This window comes from Oncorhynchus mykiss, chromosome 20, assembly GCF_057628025.1.
Source record: "Oncorhynchus mykiss isolate SJ-2025 chromosome 20, ASM5762802v1, whole genome shotgun sequence".
Taxonomy (NCBI): Eukaryota; Metazoa; Chordata; class Actinopteri; order Salmoniformes; family Salmonidae; genus Oncorhynchus; species Oncorhynchus mykiss.
In genome coordinates, this window is record NC_143041.1 from 41,447,447 (window position 1) to 41,462,138 (window position 14,692).

At 42.9% G+C, this 14,692-nt stretch overlaps 1 protein-coding gene across 1 annotated transcript in view; it reads right to left on the minus strand.

Moving 5' to 3' along the window:
* The window catches only part of LOC110499443 (RNA binding protein fox-1 homolog 3), an 831,363-nt gene that overhangs the window by 14,464 nt on the left and 802,207 nt on the right, over positions 1-14,692 (minus strand).

Genomic DNA, 14,692 nt, shown 5'->3' on the forward strand with positions numbered 1-14,692 from the left:
TGTGTGTGTCTGTGTGTTTGTGTATGTGTGTGTGTGTATGTGTATGGCTGTAGGGAGGTGGAGGTAAGACACAAAGTCTTGGCACAGACAGAGAGAAGATGGAAACTCGACAGAGAGAGGGAACCAGACAGAACGAGGGAACTAGACAGATAGGGAACTAGACAGAGAGGGAACTAGACAGAGAAAAGAGGGAACTAGACAGAGAAAAGAGGGAACTAGACAGAGAGAGGGAACTAGACAGAGAGAGAGAGGGAACTAGACAGAGAGAGAGAGAGGGAACTAGACAGAGAGGGAACTAGACAGAGAGGGAACTAGACAGAGAGGGAACTAGACAGAGAGAGAACTAGACAGAGAGGGAACTAGACAGAGAGGGAACTAGACAGAGAGGGAACTAGACAGAGAAATAGAGGGAACTAGACAGAGAGAGGGAACTAGACAGAGAGAGAGAGGGAACTAGACAGAGAGGGAACTAGAAAGAGAGAGAACTAGACAGAGAGGGAACTAGACAGAGAGGGAACTAGACAGAGAGGGAACTAGACAGAGAGGGAACTAGACCAGGGGTGTCAAAGTCAAATGGACGGAGGGCCAAATAAAAAAATCAGCTACAAGACGAGGGCCGGACTGTTCGAATGTTAATTGAAAATTTTTTAAATGACGCATATAGTCTAGTGAACCTAATTGAACCTACTGAAAACCTAACAAATATATTACAATATGATCAGATAAATAAAGCAATATTTTCTTATGGCTCTGTCAGTAATCTTTAATTTTCAACAGACACAAAAGACAAATTTCCTTTATATAAATATCCCCATAACATGAACATTAAATGAAAGAAACCGGTATTCAAGGCACCATCAGTAGACTATATTTTCTATTTTAGCAAAAGTGGGCTAAATTTACTTCAAAGAAAAAACAATAATAGCAATTTTCTATCATCCACTCAACTGAAATATTTTTAAAATATAATTGGATTGAAATACAAAAAAATAAAGTGCAAAAATCTATTAATCAAAAACAACACTTTGTTTAAGGAGAAGTAACATGCAGTGAAAACAAATATTAAATTTTAACTTTTAAACTTGAACTGAGTAAAAACTCTAAATATGTGATTGCACAGTAATGTTCACTTGTTTGAGGTTGAGGGTGATACTTGGTGGTGTCCCATCTTTTCCACAAGTTCATCAATGTTCGGGGTAAGGCTCTGAGCTGAAGAAATCCTCAGAATTGAGTGGAGGTGTTCAGCAGTAAGTCGACTTCTGTGTGATGTTTTGTTCAGGTTCATCAAAGAAAACAGTTGTTCACACAGGTATGTGCTGCCAAACATAGACAACGTTTGAGCAGCCTGGATGCGCAGCTGGGGCATTGTGCCGGGGAGGAAACGGGCGAACTCCGCAGCACCCACTGCCGCATATTTTGCCCTCAGTGCATCATTGCATTGGAGGTCAATCAACTCCATTTGGAGGTTTGGTGGTGAGCTTTCCACGTCAACAGCAAATGGGTTACCGAGCAGTTCCAACCTGCTTTTTTGTGCTTCAAAGTCAGCAAATCGGCGTCGAAAGTCAGCGGCAAGCATACCTATTTTATCAGCCAACTGTGTGCTCGGGAACGCACTGGTAGAGAGCTTCTCTTTCATGGTCTGGCAGCTGGGAAAGTGGCTCAAATTTTCTTTCCGCATCTGCGTCTCCCACAGAGTCAGTTTGGTTTTAAATGCCTTCACTGTACTGTACATATCAGAGATGACACGATCCCGACCCTGCAGCTGCAAGTTTATTGCATTCAGATGACTCGTAATGTCACACAGAAAAGCCATTTCACACAGAAACATTTCGTCTCGGAGTTGTGTTGTGTCTTTCCCTTTGCTGTCCAAGAACAGACAAATCTCCTCACGAAGCTCGAAACATCTTTGAAGCACCTTTCCCTGGCTTAGCCATCGCACCTCTGTGTGATAAGGCAAATCACCATGCTCCGTTTCTAACTCCGTCAGAAATGCCTTGAACTGGCGGTGATTCAAACCTTTGGCTCTGATAAAGTTAACTGTGCGCGTGATGATGCTCATTACATGCTCCATTTTCAAGGCTTTACCACACAACGCTTCCTGGTGTATGATACAATGATAAGCTGTCAGCTCACCTGTCGCATTTTCCTCTTGCATCTTTTCCCGTATCTTCGCCACCAGTCCGCTCCTGTGTCCACACATCGCAGGTGCTCCGTCGGTTGTCAAACCCACGAGTTTTTCCCAAGGCAGCTCCATCTCATTTACACATCTTGACACCTCTTCATACAAATCATGCCCCGTAGTTGTGCCATGCATAGGACGTAAAGCCAAAAACTCCTCTGTCACGCTTAGGTTGGAGTCCACTCCGCGGATGAAAATTGACAACTGGGCAATGTCAGAAATGTCGGTGCTCTCATCCACAGCCAAGGAATATGCAATAAAATCTTTTCCCTTTTTCACAAGCTGCTCTTTTAGATTGATGGACAACTGGTCTACTCTCTCGGCAATGGTGTTTCTGCTCAGACTCACATTTAAAAAGAGTTGCCTTTTTTCTGGGCAAACTTCGTCACAAACTTTAATCATGCAGTTTTAGCGATCTCTTCTGCCAAAATAAAACTGGCCTTGACAGCAGCCTGGCCTTGTGATTTGGCTTTTTTGAACAGAGCCTGTCGAGATTTGAGGCCTCGTTTTAATTCCTCTGCCTTTTGTAGCCTTTGTTCCATGTCCATATTCTTGTTTTTGTCCGCGTGTTTCGTTTCATAATGTCGTCTCAGATTATACTCTTTCAGTACCGCCACACTTTCTCCACACAGAAGACACACAGGTTTTCCAGCTACCTTCGTGAACATATACTCCGACTCCCACCTTGTTTGAAACCCCCGGTTCTCAGTATCCACCTTCCGTTTTGCCATTTTTGATGGGTATCTGAAAGTTAATTTTACTGTGATGCTGACGACTGCTGTGCCAATAAATATTGAAATGAAGCAGCCTACTGCTCGGTGCGTCACCTTTGCATTGTGGGAAATGTAGTATTGGTGCGTGTAAAAGATCTGCGGGCTGCCGGCTTGCTGCGGGCCGGTTCTAATAATAAATCAAGATCATCCCAGGGGCCGTAAAAAACCTTCTTGCGGGCCGGATGTGGCCCGCGGGCCTTGACTCTGACATATGTGAACTAGACAGAGAGGGAACTAGACAGAGAGAGGGGGAACCAGACAGAGAGTGAACTAGACAGAGAGGGAACTAGACAGAGAGATAGAGGGAACTAGACAGAGAGGGAACTAGACAGAGAGAGGGGGAACCAGACAGATAGGGAACTAGACAGAGAGATAGAGGGAACTAGACAGAGAGAGGGGGAACCAGACAGAGAGGGAACTAGACAGAGAGGGAACTAGACAGAGAGATAGAGGGAACTAGACAGAGAGATAGAGGGGACTAGACAGAGATGGAACTAGACAGAGACAGAGAGGGAACTAGACAGAGAGGGAACTAGACAGAGACAGAGAGGGAACTAGACAGAGAGGGAACTAGATGTAGAGTGAGGGAACTAGACAGAGATGGAACTAGACAGAGAGAGAACTAGGCAGAGAGATAGAGGGAACTAGACAGAGAGATAGAGGGAACTAGACAGAGAGATAGAGGGAACTAGACAGAGAGAGAACTTACAGTGCCTTGCGAAAGTATTCGGCCCCCTTGAACTTTGCGACCTTTTGCCACATTTCAGGCTTCAAACATAAAGATATAAAACTGTATTTTTTTGTGAAGAATCAACAACAAGTGGGACACAATCATGAAGTGGAACGACATTTATTGGATATTTCAAACTTTTTTAACAAATCAAAAACTGAAAAATTGGGCGTGCAAAATTATTCAGCCCCCTTAAGTTAATACTTTGTAGCGCCACCTTTTGCTGCGATTACAGCTGTAAGTCGCTTGGGGTATGTCTCTATCAGTTTTGCACATCGAGAGACTGACATTTTTTCCCATTCCTCCTTACAAAACAGCTCGAGCTCAGTGAGGTTGGATGGAGAGCATTTGTGAACAGCAGTTTTCAGTTCTTTCCACAGATTCTCGATTGGATTCAGGTCTGGACTTTGACTTGGCCATTCTAACACCTGGAAATGTTTATTTTTGAACCATTCCATTGTAGATTTTGCTTTATGTTTTGGATCATTGTCTTGTTGGAAGACAAATCTCCGTCCCAGTCTCAGGTCTTTTGCAGACTCCATCAGGTTTTCTTCCAGAATGGTCCTGTATTTGGCTCCATCCATCTTCCCATCAATTTTAACCATCTTCCCTGTCCCTGCTGAAGAAAAGCAGGCCCAAACCATGATGCTGCCACCACCATGTTTGACAGTGGGGATGGTGTGTTCAGCTGTGTTGCTTTTACGCCAAACATAACGTTTTGCATTGTTGCCAAAAAGTTCAATTTTGGTTTCATCTGACCAGAGCACCTTCTTCCACATGTTTGGTGTGTCTCCCAGGTGACTTGTGGCAAACTTTAAACAACACTTTTTATGGATATCTTTAAGAAATGGCTTTCTTCTTGCCACTCTTCCATAAAGGCCAGATTTGTGCAATATACGACTGATTGTTGTCCTATGGACAGAGTCTCCCACCTCAGCTGTAGATCTCTGCAGTTCATCCAGAGTGATCATGGGCCTCTTGGCTGCATCTCTGATCAGTCTTCTCCTTGTATGAGCTGAAAGTTTAGAGGGACGGCCAGGTCTTGGTAGATTTGCAGTGGTCTGATACTCCTTCCATTTCAATATTATCGCTTGCACAGTGCTCCTTGGGATGTTTAAAGCTTGGGAAATCTTTTTGTATCCAAATCCGGCTTTAAACTTCTTCACAACAGTATCTCGGACCTGCCTGGTGTGTTCCTTGTTCTTCATGATGCTCTCTGCGCTTTTAACGGACCTCTGAGTCTATCACAGTGCAGGTGCATTTATACGGAGACTTGATTACACACAGGTGGATTGTATTTATCATCATTAGTCATTTAGGTCAACATTGGATCATTCAGAGATCCTCACTGAACTTCTGGAGAGAGTTTGCTGCACTGAAAGTAAAGGGGCTGAATAATTTTGCACGCCCAATTTTTCAGTTTTTGATTTGTTAAAAAAGTTTGAAATATCCAATAAATGTCGTTCCACTTCATGATTGTGTCCCACTTGTTGTTGATTCTTCACAAAAAAATACAGTTTTATATCTTTATGTTTGAAGCCTGAAATGTGGCAAAAGGTTGCGAAGTTCAAGGGGGCCGAATACTTTCGCAAGGCACTGTATCAGAGAGGGAACTAGACAGAGAGAGAACTAGACAGAGAGATAGAGGGAACTAGACAGAGAGAGAACTTGACAGAGAGATAGAGGGAACTAGACAGAGAGAGAACTAGACAGAGACAGAGAGAGAACTAGACAGAGAGAGAGAGAGAACTTGACAGAGAGAGAGAGGGAACTAGACAGAGAGGGAACTAGACAGAGAGGGAACTAGACAGAGAGGGAACTAGACAGAGAGATAGAGGGAACTAGACAGAGAGGGAACTAGACAGAGAGGGAACTAGACAGAGAGAGAGAGAGAGAACTTGACAGAGAGAGAGAGGGAACTAGACAGAGAGGGAACTAGACAGAGAGGGAACTAGACAGAGAGGGAACTAGACAGAGAGGGAACTAGTCAGAGAGTGATGTAGACAGAGAGAGAGAGGGAACTAGACATAGAGGGAACTAGACATAGGGGGAACTAGACAGGGAGGGAACTAGACAGAGAGGGAACTCGACAGAGAAAAGAGGGAACTAGACATAGAGAACTAGACAGAGAGGGAACTAGAAAGAGAGGGAACTATACAGAGAAAAGAGGGAACTAGACTGAGAGAGAGGGAACTATACAGAGAGAGAGAGGGAACTCGACAGAGAATAGAGGGAACTAGACAAAGAGAGAGGGAACTTGACAGAGAGAGAGAGGGAACTCGACAGAGAAAAGAAGGAACCAGACATAGAGAACTAGACAGAGAGGGAACTAGACAGAGAGATAGAGGGAACTAGACAGAGATGGAACTAGACAGAGACAGAGAGGGAACTAGACAGAGAGGGAACTAGACAGAGAGATAGAGGGAACTAGACAGAGAGGGAACTAGATGTAGAGAGAGGGAACTAGACAGAGATGGAACTAGACAGAGAGAGAACTAGGCAGAGAGATAGAGGGAACTAGACAGAGAGATAGAGGGAACTAGACAGAGAGGGAACTAGACAGAGAGAGAACTAGGCAGAGAGATAGAGGGAACTAGACAGAGATGGAACTAGACAGAGACAGAGAGGGAACTAGACAGAGAGGGAACTATACAGAGAGGGACCTAGACAGAGAGTGATATAGAGAGAGAGAGAGAGGGAACTAGACAGAGAGGGAACTAGACAGAGACTAGACTAGTTTGTGGCGACCTAAATGCCAGAACCGGACAAGAACCTGACACCCTCAGCACACAGGGGGACAAACACCTGCCTGGAGGTGACAGCATTCCCTCCCACATAGGCACAACTATGACAACATAAACAACAAAAACGGGTCACAACTCCTGCAGCTCTGTCGCACGCTGGGTATGTACATAGTCAACAGTAGGCTTCGAGGGGACTCCTATGGTAGGTACACCTATATCTCATCTCTTGGCAGTAGTACTGTAGACTACTTTATCACTGACCTCAACCCAGAGTCTCTCAGAGCGTTCACAGTCAGCCCAGTGACACCCCTATCAGACCACAGCAAAATCACAGTCTACTTAAACAGAGCAATACTCAATCATGAGGCATCAAAGCCAAAGGAACTGTGTAACATTAAGAAATGCTATAGATGGAAGGAATGCAGTATGGAAACCTACCAAAAAACAATTAGGCAACAACAAATTCAATCCCTTTTAGACAATTTCCTGGGTAAAACGTTCCACTGTAATAGTGAAGGTGTAAACTTGGCAGTAGAACATCTTAACAGTATATTTGACCTCTCAGCTTCCCTATCAAATCTAAAAATCTCAAATAGAAAACCGAAGAAAATGAACAATAATGACAAATGGTTTGATGAAGAATGCAAAAATCTAAGAAAGAAATTGAGAAACCTGTCCAACCAAAAACATAGAGACCCGGAAAACCTGAGTCTACGCCTTCACTATGGTGAATCACTAAAACAATACAGAAATACACTACGGAAAAAGAAGGAACAGCATGTCAGAAATCAGCTCAATGCAATTGAAGAATCCATAGACTCTAACCACTTCTGGGAAAATTGGAAAACACTAAACAAACAACAACACGAAGAATTATCTATCCAAAATGGAGATGTATGGGTAAACCACTTCTCCAATCTTTTTGGCTCTATAACAAAGAATAAAGAGCAAAAACATATACATGATCAAATACAGATCTTAGAATCAACTATTAAAGACTACCAGAACCCACTGGATTCTCCAATTACATTGAATGAGTTACAGGACAAAATAAAAACCCTCCAACCCAAAAAGGCCTGTGGTGTTGATGGTATCCTCAATGAAATGATCAAATATACAGACAACAAATTCCAATTGGCTATACTAAAACTCTTTAACATCATATTTAGCTCTGACATCTTCCCCAATATTTGGAACCAAGGACTGATCACCACAATCCACAAAAGTGGAGACAAATTTGACCAGAATAACTACTGTGGAATATGTGTCAACAGTAACCTTGGGAAAATCCTCTCCATTATTATTAACAGCAGAGTCGTACATTTCCTCAATGAAAACAATGTACTGAGCAAATGTCAAATTGGCTTTTTACCAAATTACCGTTCAACAGACCATGTATTCACCCTGCACACCCTAATTGACAACCAAACAAACCAAAACAAAGGCAAAGTCTTCTCATGCTTTGTTGATTTCAAAAAAGCCTTTGACTCAATCTGGCATGAGGGTCTGCTATACAAACTGATGGAAAGTGGTGTTGTGGGTAAAACATACGACATTATAAAATCCATGTACACAAACAACAAGTGTGCGGTTAAAATTGGCAAAAAACACACACATTTCTTCACACAGGGTCGTGGGGTTAGACAGGGATGCAGCTTAAGCCCCACCCTCTTCAACATATATATCAACGAATTGGCGCGGGCACTAGAAAAGTCTGCAGCACCCGGCCTCCCCCTGCTAGAATCCGAAGTCAAATGTCTGCTGTTTGCCGATGATCTTGTGCTTCTGTCACCAACCAAGGAGGGCCTACAGCAGCACCTAGATCTTACGCAAAGATTCTGTCAGACCTGGGCCCTGACAGTAAATCTCAGTAAGACCAAAATAATGGTGTTCCAAAAAAGGTCCAGTCACCAGGACCACAAATACAAATTCCATCTAGACACTGTTGCCCTAGAGCACACAAAAAACTATACATACCTTGGCCTAAACATCAGCGCCACAGGTAACTTCCACAAAGCTGTGAACGATCTGAGAGACAAGGCAAGAAGGGCATTCTATGCCATCAAAAGAAACATAAATTTCAACATACCAATTAGGATTTGGCTAAAAATACTTGAATCAGTCATAGAGCCCATTGCCCTTTATGGTTGTGAGGTCTGGGGTCCGCTCACCAACCAAGACTTCACAAAATGGGACAAACACCAAATTGAGACTCTGCACGCAGAATTCTGCAAAAATATCCTCCATGTACAACGTAGAACACCAAATAATGCATGCAGAGCAGAATTAGGCCGATACCCACTAATTATCAAAATCCAGAAAAGAGCCGTTAAATTCTACAACCACCTAAAAGGAAGCGATTCACAAACCTTCCATAACAAAGCCATCACCTACAGAGAGATTAATCTGGAGAAGAGTCCCCTAAGCAAGCTGGTCCTGGGGCTCTGTTCACAAACACAAACACACCCTACAGAGCCCCAGGACAACAGCACAATTAGACTCAACCAAATCATGAGAAAACAAAAAGATAATTACTTGACACATTGGAAAGAATTAACAAAAAAACAGAGCAAACTAGAATGCTTTTTGGCCCTAAACAGAGAGTACACAGCGGCAGAATACCTGACCACTGTGACTGACCCAAAATTAAGGAAAGCTTTGACTATGTACAGACTCAATGAGCATAGCCTTGCTATTGAGAAAGGCCGCCGTAGGCAGACATGGCTCTCAAGAGAAGACAGGCTATGTGCTCACTGCCCACAAAATGAGGTGGAAACTGAGCTGCACTTCCTAACCTCCTGCCCAATGTATGACCATATTAGAGAGACATATTTCCCTCAGATTACACAGATCCACAAAGAATTCGAAAACAAATCCAATTTTGAAAAACTCCCATATCTACTGGGTGAAATTCCACAGTGTGCCATCACAGCAGCAAATTTGTGACCTGTTGCCACCAGAAAAGGGCAACCAGTGAAGAACACACACCATTGTAAATACAACCCATATTTATGCTTATTTATTTTATCTTGTGTCCTTTAACCATTTGTACATTGTTAAAACACTGTATATATATATAATATGACATTTGTAATGTCTTTACTGTTTTGAAACCTCTGTATGTGTAATGTTTACTCTTAATTTTTGTTGTTTTTCACTTTATATATTCACTTTGTATGCTGTCTACCTCACTTGCTTTGGCAATGTTAACACATGTTTCCCATGCCAATAAAGCCCTTGAATTGAATTGAATTGAAATAAAGAAAGTTAAAATAGAGAAAGGGATAAGATGGAGTGAAATAAAGAGAGATGGAAAACTAAGGATAGACAGACTGAAGGAAAACAAAGAGAGTGGTGGAGGTGACACAAAACACACTGCCTAGTTGAGAAAGAGAGAGATGGAGAGAGACCCAGTGTTCTGGCAGTGGGGTCAGGAAGCAGATGGGTTGTATTATTTGGAGCAGCAGACACACACACTGGGAGGGGACAGCCCAGGGTCGGCAGGGGTGGCAGAGTCTGCCGAGGGGAGTGAGGGTTGGATGGGTTGCCAGTACGCACACACACCAGTGAGGACGGGAGTCTCAGCGTTTGCCAAGCCGAAGGTCCCTCTTTAACCTTCAATCAACACGTGAGCACAGCCTTCACACACACACACACAGGGCCAATCCATAATTGCACACATACACACACACACACACACACACACACACACACACACACACACACACACACACACACACACACACACACACACGCACACACACACACACACACACACACACACACACACACACACACACACACACACACACACACACACAATGGCCAGTTCATAATGACCCACAATAGCCTGCATACAGATGAGCGGGCCCTCTGCTCTCGTCTTAGTCTTGGACAGAGACAGACTAAAAACAACAAGTTAGAATGATAAACTATTGCAGTCAATTTGAGGAGGGTTTGAACAGGCAGTGTTCTGAGAAGCAGGAATTTGAACAATCAGAAAAGGACATTTCCTAAAGACAATGTGTGTGCTTGGTGGTCTTGAAGTATTTCTGGTTGTGAAATAAGTTGTGGAAGTGGGAATACAGCTTTGTGGTAGTGGATGTCCGTATTAGTAGGGATAAGGGGCACTATTCGGAAGTTTGGATGACTGAGGTGCCCAAAGTAAACTTCCTGTTACTGAGGCCCAGAAGCTAGGATATGCATATAATTGGATAGAAAACCCTCTAAAGTTTCTAAAACTGTTAAAATAACATATATGGGTATAACAGAATTGATATGGCAGACAAAAACCAGAGGACAATCAATCCAGATTTATTTTGTTTGTTGAGCTCACCACTCATTGTAATGTCTGTCTATGAGAAAATCAATTGAATACCTCCCAGATTGCAGTTCCTAGGGCTTCCAGTAGATGTCAACATTCTTTAGAAAGCGTTTCAGGCTTGTTTTTTGAAAAATGAGCTAGAATTTGTAGTGTTTGCAGCGCGTTCTGGTGAGAGCACTTCGTTATTTATCTCTGGTAATGAAAATACACTGCTCAAAAAAATAAAGGGAACACTAAAATAACACATCCTAGATCTGAATGAATGAAATATTCTTATTAAATACTTTTTCTTTACATAGTTGAATGTGCTGACAACAAAATCACACAAAAATTATCAATGGAAATCAAATTTATCAACCCATGGAGGTCTGGATTTGGAGTCACAATCAAAATTAAAGTGGAAAACCACACTATAGGCTGATCCAACTTTGATGTAATGTCCTTCAAACATGTCAAAATGAGGCTCAGTAGTGTATGTGGCCTCCACGTGCCTGTATGACCTCCCTACAACGCCTGGGCATCCTCCACGTCTCCTGATGTACTGGCCTGTCTCCTGGTAGCGCCTCCATGCTCTGGACACTACGCTGACAGACACAGCAAACCTTCTTGCCACAGCTCGCATTGATGTGCCATCCTGGATGAGCTGCATTGTGAGCCACTTGTGTGGGTTGTAGACTCCGTCTCATGCTACCACTAGAGTGAAAGCACCGCCAGCATTCAAAAGTGACCAAAACATCAGCCAGGAAGCATAGGAACTGAGAAGTGGTCTGTGGTTTTCACCTGCAGAACCACTCCTTTATTGGGGGTGTCTTGCTAATTGCCTATAATTTCCACCTGTTGTCTATTCCATTTGCACAACAGCATGTGAAATGTATTGTCAATCAGTGTTGCTTCCTAAGTGGACAGTTTGATTTCACAGAAGTGTGATTGACTAGGAGTTACATTGTGTTCTTTAAGTGTTCCCTTTATTTTCTTGAGCAGTGTACTATTCTCCGTCTTAAATTTGATAATTTATTTACATATCAGGGTTCCTGAGGATTGATTAGAAACGTTGTGTGACCTGTTTGGATGAAGTTTATCGGTAACTTTTGGAATTCATTTCTATGCATTTTGAATGAGGGAAACCGGTGGACTACTGAATCAAACGTGCCAACTAATCTGACTTTTTTGGGATATAAAGAAGGACTTTATCGAACAAAAGGACCATTTGTGATGCAGCTGGGACCCTTTGGGATTGCAACCAGAGGAAGATCTTCAAAGGTAAGTGATTTATTTTATCGCTATTTCTGACTTTCGTGTGACGCCTTTGCTTGTTTGGAAAATGTTTGTAATGCTTTTTTATGCGGGGGCGATGTCCTCAGATAATCGCATGGTGTGCTTTCACCGTAAAGCCTTTTTGAATTCTGACAAAGCGGCTGGATTAAAAAGTTAAGCTTTAAAACGATGTAAGACACTTGTATTTTTCATGAATGTTTAATATTACACATTTTTTATTTTGAATTTCGCGCTCTGAAATAACACCGGATGTTGTCGAGGTGGGGCGCTAGCGGCATGCCTAGGCCAAAGAGGTTTTAATGGTGTTGTCAAGACAATGTTTTGTCCCAGGAGTTTTTTAATGGGGATGATGAGATATAGATAACTCATTTTTCTTCCTTGCTGCTGTACAGTAGAACACCTTGACTTCCTCCTTCTAACTGTTGCCATGACAACGCTAACATGCCGGGCATGTACACTATATCATTGCTATAGTGACATAGCGCAAGAAAAATATCGAGTTGTGAGTGTTTTGTATGCGTGTAAGGTGTTTCGTATGTGGAAATGTTCATGTGTGTATAGTTGACAAAACACATTTTAACTCCAGTCTCTTTCTTCAGACCGTGGGCACGTCCAAAATGGCACCCTCGTCCCCTATGGGCCCTGGCCAAAAGTAGTGCACTATAAAGGGAATAGTGTGCCATTTGGGAAACAGGAATGATGGGATAGGAGAAGAGACTTGAATCCTGTCTAAACATGGCCATGGCTTTCTGCGTTACGCCACAATGCATCTTAGTCGTCCTGGAAGGCTTCTCCTATACGGCCATCTCCTATACCGCCTTCTCCTATACGGCCTCCTCCTATACGGCCTCCTCCTATACGGCCTCCTCCTATACGGCCTCCTATACGGCCTCCTCCTATACGGCCTCCTCCTATACGGCCTTCTCCTATACGGCCTTCTCCTATACAGCCTTCAGACTGCCATATCTCGCCTGTCTGTCTGTGTGTGTGTGTTCTCAGGGACAGTGACAGAGTGTTTGCGTAATTAAACCTCAGACAATTAAAAAGCCTCTTATGCAGAGCGACTTACAGTAGTGTGCATACGTTTGTTAACTTGTTTCATTCTAGTCCGCCCGTGGGAATCAAACCCACAACCCGGGTGTTGCAAGTGCCATGCTCTACCAACTGAGGCACACAGGACACCACGCACACAGGACACCACACACACAGGACACCACACACACAGGACACCACACACACAGGACACCACACACACAGGGCACACACACACAGGACACCACACACACAGGACACCACACACACAGGACACCACACACACAGGGCACACACACATTCACGAGAAATGTATGGGTTCTTGTTTTTTAAACACCGTAACTTGATTTAGCAATAAAAGGCGGGGTCAGCAAATGACTGTGACCTCGTCCGCGTTCTGGACCAATCAAATCATGGCAGAGTGAGACACTCCGGAGTCAAACTAACGTCACCTTTCCAACCTGCACATTTTGTCAGCAGTTAAAAAGCTCCTCTTAATATTTTGCTTTGCATTTTAATCTTATTTGTTGTGTTCTGCTGCTAAACTGTCTGCATATACTCAGACTAGGACACACACGCACGCGCACGCACGCACACGCACACACACGCACACGCACACACACACACACACACACACACACCCTCTCTGCATACACTCAGACATAGTCAATCAATCACTATTGCATGTCCCTCAATGTCCTTCATACCCACACAGTCTACTCCAGTCACACACACACACACACACACACACACACACACACACACACACCGTGGTCCTGGACACACACACACACACAATCACACATAATTGCAAACACACACACAGACCCTCAAAAAGGCACAGTGATTAATGAATGAAGTGCCTCTGTTCAACTCCATCAGTGTGGATAAGGTAAAGAACCAAGTATGTGTGTATTTAACCAGCTGCTCTCTCTCGTTCTCTCTCACTCACTCTCACTCTCTCTCACTCACTCTCACTCTCTCTCTCGTTCTCTCTCACTCACTCTCACTCTCTCTCTCTCCACTCTCAATTTCAATTCATAGGCTTTATTGGCATGGGAAACATTGCTAAAGGAAGTGAAGTAGGAAGTGAAGGTGAAAATAAAACAAAAGTGAAATAAACAATAAAAATGAACAGTAAAACAGTACACTCAAAAGTTCCAAAAGAATAAAGACATTTCAAATGTCATATTATGTGCAAATAGTTCAAAAGGGAAAATAAATAAACGTAAATACAGTGCCTTGCAATTCATGGCGTTTTTTCCTATTTTGTTGCATTACAACCTGTAATTTAAATTGATTTTTATTTGGATTTCATGTAATGGACATACACAAAATAGTCCAAATTGGTGAAGTGAAATGAAAAATAACTTGTTAAAAATAAAAATAAAACAGAAAAGTGGTATGGTATGAAGCCCCTAAATAAGATCTGGTGCAACCAATTACCTTCAGATGTCACATAATTAGTTAGATTGCACACAGGGGGACTTTATTTAAGTGTCACATGATCTGTCACATGATCTCAGTATATATACACCTGTCCTGAAAGATACTGATAACAAGTTCAAACAGGTGCCATTAATACAGGTTACGAATGGAGGACAGAGGAGCCTCTTGAAGAAGAAGTTACAGGTC